Raw genomic sequence first — 6,413 nt, forward strand, 5'->3', positions numbered from 1 at the left:
TAAGTTGCTGTTGTTGTTGTTGTTGCTGTTGACATCACTGACATTCCATATCTTTTCTCTTTTCTGGCAGAAAATGGCATGAGTAATGCTTTATGTCTTGCTGTTGTCAGCATTGTTTCGTTGTCGTTGTCGTTGTTTTCGCTGTTGTTTTCGTTTCTCGGTTCACCTTCCAGGTTAAGCGCGATTCATACTTTGTCGCGCGCTGAGAATCGCAGACACCATCAAGCATGAATTAGGCTTTACAAGGGCAGGGAGACGGTTGTTTTGCTACAAGATGGAAGGAATGGGGGAGTGACAACGCCTGAGGCCAGGAGGCTCGAATGGCTCGAAGTTGTTGGTGATGGGGGTGAGGCGCAGTGAGGCGCCAGTCATGCCAGAGATGTTATTCAGACTGCGGGACTTCTCATAGCGGGCCTTTTCATAGCCCATGGTAGCTACATGGAGATGATGTGGCCACAGGTCAAAGGGGAAAGGTTAGAACAGGGGTTATGACATGTCATGAGAGGTTGATGTACACAGTATGAGGGGACAGTGACGTGCAGTATGTGTGTTGCGGTCATGGATAAGATGGTTAGGTGTGTTACATGTTTTTGAAAATGTAAAAGGAGGCAGGCATTTTTAGGGTTAGCAATGTGTGTTTGCACACATTTTAGGCATGAATATATATATATTTGGATGACAATGATGACATGTAGTAGTTATGTTATGTTATGTTATGTTATGTTATGTTATGTTATGTTATGTTATGTTATGTTATGTTATGTTATGTTATGAGTTAACAGCATTGTGAGTTGGAGGTAGCAAAAACAGACCATTTGTTACAGTCAAAAGCATTTTGTAAAAAAACAAAAAATAATAATAATAGTTATTATTATTATTAAAATAAACCAACAGCCAAAACCAAGTCAAACATTACACACCAAAGGAGGAAATTGGATCAGGGACAGACAGACAAATGGACAAACAGACAGATAGACGGACACACATAGATGGATGGGTAGACAGACAAACAGAGACAGGACAAAACCGGAATATGGGTTATGAAAATCAGTTATCACAAGAACTTTTACTTAAACATCAAGAAGTCAGTTATAAGCCTGATTTATACTTCTTCACACGACAGAGTCGCGTGACGCAAATACATTTTTGGCGCGTGACTCCATCGTACGAGGCAGTAATAGATCAAACAGTAGTCCCAGTGTGCAAGGAGGGTAGGTGGGGGAGCTGAGTCCAGTGGATAGGTACAAAAATACCCAATTCATGTCAGCAAAACAGACAAGTAAAATTACGGTCTTCTTTTGTGTTTTGCATTTCTTTGACTTTCATACAGAAGTGCCCAATCTTTGTGCATAATGCATATCCACTGGACCGCATGGGCTGGAGTTCCCAAAAATGACATAAGCAGGGGTAAGAGACTAAATAAGAAGATAAGTCAGGCTTAGATCCATTTAAGGTCAATGGAATCAGGAGGATCTCAGCACCAAAAAGAGCTTTTTGGGAAACTCATACCCAAGTGGGTAAATCATCTGGAGCTGCGCGACTCACTCACAGTTAGATGAATAAAATAGCAATAGCAATTGGAAAATGAATTGTAGTCGTGCATACTGTAAATGCAAGAGTAGATATGCACATAAATAAAATGTAATCACTGTTGATTAAATAACTTTGCCTTTACTGTACACCGTTCCCATGATGTGCTCAGCATTCAGATGTTTTAGCCAGACTACGGTAAAATCCCATTCACAGTCCCATTACAGACAGACAGAAAGACGGACGGACAGACAGACAGACAGACAGACAGACAGACAGACAGACAGACAGACAGACAGACAGACAGACAGACAGACAGACAGACAGACAGACAGACAGACAGACAGACAGACAGACAGACAGATAGCAATCTAAAGTTGAATCTCCAGAACATTAAAATAGAAACTAGTTTGGACCTGGTGAAGTTATCAGCATTGTGGCTTGTTTCATTAGGAATACCACAATCTTTTGCAGAAACTGGCAATAGGGTGAAATTTATTTTGTATCTATTAACTGTGTGTGTGTGTGTGTGTGTGTGTGTGTGTGTGTGTGTGTGTGTGTGTGTGTGTGTGTGTGTGTGTGTGTGTGTGTGTGTGTGTGCGCACGCGCTCATGCTGAGAGCTTCACGAAGCCAAACTGTGTCTGATTGTCTTCCCCTACATCCACTTCCTGCATCCTCCTCTCCTCCTTTCATTCATCATCCCTCGCTTCTCTTGGCATCATTCAGAATCTCCCCTCATTTTTCTTCTCATCTTTCATCTGCCCATACTAACATACTAGCATCACTGGGGCATCAGGCACTTAGTTGGGACCCCAAAACAGTGATTTGCAGCTAATGGGAATGCCTACAGAGATTAAGAGAAACCAAATGTCTTTGTTTGTAAAGACTTGATGATGGTGATGGTGTGATGTCTCTGGATAAAGGGGATTTATCAGGGGCATTACCTTGTTTCAGTAAATATGAGTGAATCTGTAGTTTGTGTCCAAAAAAAAAACTAACGAGTTGCATCAATTGTAAACCTACTATATTTTAGAAGAAGCTAAACGTAACGAGTGGTATTGTTTTGAGTCAACCTTGAACTAAAACAAACAGTTATATCAGTTTGATGGACAATGTTTAGTGAGCTGTCAGCCGGTGAATGCGAAAGGATTTTGTTTAGCAACTTAAGCATAAATGATTTAAGACGAAAACTTTATGAGCACTCATCCTGGCTGTCACACACTGCAAACCAGTGTTCCATGTCAAAAACAAGATCAATTTGTGTTGTTGTGTAGCCAACATGCCGTCCCAACATAGAGGGAGAACAGGCACTTAAAATATTAATACCGCTTTATTTATTATTAACTGAGGTGAAAACTGACTGGACCAAGCTGAAAGACAATGAGATTGCTCTTTTATAGACAAGGATTCCTAACATGAGAGGATTAAAGGACAGCTGGAGATGGTGTCATATTATAAGTGTTTTTTTTTTTTTTTTTTCTATCCCATTGGTTCTCAACCAGCGGGTTGGTACCCAAAAACGGGTCGTGAGACGCTCTGATAGGGTTACCGGCAAATAACAATATTAAGGTATTATACAATCATTGTGTTAAATCAATTGTGTTAATGTATTGGGCATCTTGATGATCGGTCAGTTCAATGGTACCAGTGCTAAACAGGTGGGATTCATTGTTCTATACTTACAGTCTACGTTACAGTGCCCCCTACCTGTGGCTACGATATGGATGTCATTTGGTTTTCCCTATCTGTGGCTATGACATGGTCATCATTTGGTTTTCCTCTTTCTAAGCTTTCAGTTCAAGGTAGCTGGGGAGGCAAAATGTAGCAAGAAAAGGAACCCATAGTGGAGTATGGGAAGTCAGACAGACAGACAAGTAATCGACTCTGGGTTTCCTGAAAGCATCTTAGCAATGACAAAATGTGTGACTCATTTCATTTCATTTGCCCTGCACAATCCGTGTACATGATGAAGTTGATTTCAGCAGTATGATTCTGTTTGCAACCATTTAATTTAAATGGAATAAAGATGTCCTCAGAGCTAAGGTGCTTTGGAGAAACCCAATTCATTGAAACACATAATAAACATACACAAACACAAGACTCAAATTGAGTGGGCATCTTAAGAGTATAGGAGAGATAATCAAGTGCTGTGTTTTAGCTGGAGAAAATGCATATTTGATAGATTATGAGGTCCTACTTTGAATCTCCAGCAGACCCAGGAGGTCACAGTCAGACTGGGTGTGTAAGTTTTGAAAATGACTTGAAGTGCAGTTTGAGACAGCAGACATCTTGTGTGACTTCTCAGAACAACGCGTCTTGAACCCTAACCCTAACTGTACCCCCAACCAAAACAAAAAACAACATAACCCTGACTTACACACAGTAAAATCCTGATTGTTAATTTAACAAAAAAGTTAAACAGAGGATTTTACTGTGCAGTCACATACAATAATTAAGGTTAACATTTACGGTTAGGGTTAGAATATGCAATGTTGATGTTTCTCTGGATTCATACCATTTTGGCACAGACCTCTTTATGTATTAGACATATCACTACATATTTCAGAGGAAAAATAACACAAGATGTGTGAAGCATCAAAGAACATTCATGGATGTGTTGAAGAGAGAACCATCCTTTTTTAAATGTCAGGAGCAGTAGCTGTCTCCCTCCTGGAGACAGACCCTGGTAACATCTACGCCAACACATGTCCAGGGTGAAGCTACATTACACTCCAACCCTGATCAGGGATGGGTTTTCATATACCCCCAATGACTCAACATTAACTACATAAGCCCTGTTTTATACTTTGACGGAACGACGGAAAGATTGTGAAAAGTTTTGAAACATGATTCTGCAATAATAATAAAAAAGTTGAATAACTTAAAAACTAGAAAAGTGCGCTCCTCGGAGCGCAGATCCCCGCCAGGCCAGGTTGCCTACTCAGGTCCCGCAAAATTTGGAAGGCAGTTGTAGCCAATTGGAATGGAACAGATACTGTACATCTTCATCACATGACTCCAGAGATAATGTGTACGATTTGATTTACTTTTGGACAACATTTCTAGGAGTAGTAGCAAACAGCGTATATTGAAGAAAATGTGAAATGCCGGAAAATATAGTCTGGCACAAATGGCCAGGGGGGCCTATATGAGGAGTTGCATCATGATCCAAGGAATACAGGGGGGAAATATTTAGATTGTACGGCCTACGGTTCAAGAGTTATAGGCCAAAACGTGAAGCGAGCTGTTATAGCACCACCATGAGGCTAATTTGAAACATTTGCTTGGGTGGAGGTTGCTCCTTGGCCTACTGGCAGTGTGTGCAAAGTTTCATGGCAATCGGTTCCTGATATGTGACATTTTGTGCGAAACGGGCCACTCCTGTATACTTTGAAAGCCAATCATAGCGTAGGGAATCTGAAAAAGCTGACACATACATCATGATCACATGACCACAGAGATGATGTGTACCGATTAGCATGAGTTTTGGACAAAATCTGTAGTGCAAAGTTTCACGCCAATCGATTAGCTGTTTACGGGCAGACAGACAGACGCGCAAGGGGGAAACATATTCCTCGCCTTCGGCCGTTCCGGCCTCCTGGCGGGGATAAAACATTTTGAAAAATTCTGCCTTTAATGACATGCCCAAAAATAGGAACGCCAGGGTTTATGCGGTTAAAGACAATATCAGATTTTCTTTTTACATGTGGGACTCTTGCTTAAGAAGGAATACTTAATACAGTACATAAGAGCATCTTTAAAATCACAATTGAATACCTAAAACAGTTTTTCCTCCTTTTTCGCAGCCAAATGTTTCAGTTATGCCTAAGCAAAACAGAAACAGGGGTATTATCAACTGATAATGCAGCCACATGTAAAAACTCATGTTGTCCTTTGGTCATTAGTGGGAGAATTTGCAAACCTGATCCCTCTTTAACCCTTTACACACCATCATCACAGCAGTTACAACAACGAACACCACCAAATCAATGCCTACACAGCACAACCAACACATAATACATCAACACTTTAGTACACACTGTATCAAGTGTTAAAAAAAGGTTTCTCAAGGAGAATTCCTCCTTGAGAGAATGCTCTGGGATCAGGTTAAATTCTGCGTAAATGAAATTTGACCTTTGGAATGAAGTGCTGATCCAACACCGGCTTCCAAAGGGCAAACTGTGCCAACACACACATTTGCATTGAATTGATACAATATTTTGTCTGGAACTGGAATAGTTGAAAGGTCAGTTTGATTCAGAGCCAGTGTTTTGAGGCAACTCAGATGAGTAATATTACCACTTCTTTTTATAAGAAGTCATATTTTTGCATCTGATTTGATATTGTCCAAGAGCATTTGCCAGCTGTCCATATTACCCATCTGACCTCAAACAGTCGACTAAACCTCCACCATGAAGCATGGAGGGACTGTTGGTCAAGCACTGACTCTTTTTCCATTATCATTTTAATAACCAACTCTTCAGGAATAAATAACAGTCTTTTCTTATCTGGAACTGAGCCTCTAGAAGTTGAAGGGATTTGACCAACTGTATTTGGCTATTTCTCTTCACAGATACAGTACATGATGCAACCATTGCTCTGTGGTTTCCATCTATTTATAGTGAAACTGAGGAGAACATTATGATAGAGCTCTACTGGAATGTTAAACCGCAAACAAGACCAACTGCAGATCACTGCCTCATTGTTTTATAATCATTAGTGTTAGATATTAATTCATTAATGAAATTATTATTAACAGTCATTGCCAATCAACAACTTTGCTTAGTAAATTAACTTTGGTTTCAAGCAGTGATCAAAGTGGTCATTTTTGTCCCTTAAATTAAAACATTTGGTTCACTTTCCATCAGGGATGCAAAGTAGC

At 40.2% G+C, this 6,413-nt stretch overlaps 1 pseudogene across 1 annotated transcript in view; it reads right to left on the bottom strand.

Annotated features, from left to right (window-relative positions):
* Positions 1-267: 267 nt before the first annotated feature.
* The window catches only part of LOC308098023 (voltage-gated potassium channel KCNC1-like), a 74,502-nt pseudogene continuing 68,356 nt past the window's right edge, over positions 268-6,413 (bottom strand). The window contains exon 6 of the transcript in view: positions 268-434. The product of the transcript in view is annotated as a voltage-gated potassium channel KCNC1-like (transcript). The remainder of the gene's footprint in view (positions 435-6,413) is intronic.

Source organism: Gymnoscopelus braueri (genome assembly GCF_963280865.1).
Source record: "Gymnoscopelus braueri genome assembly, chromosome: 13".
NCBI lineage: Eukaryota > Metazoa > Chordata > Actinopteri > Myctophiformes > Myctophidae > Gymnoscopelus > Gymnoscopelus braueri.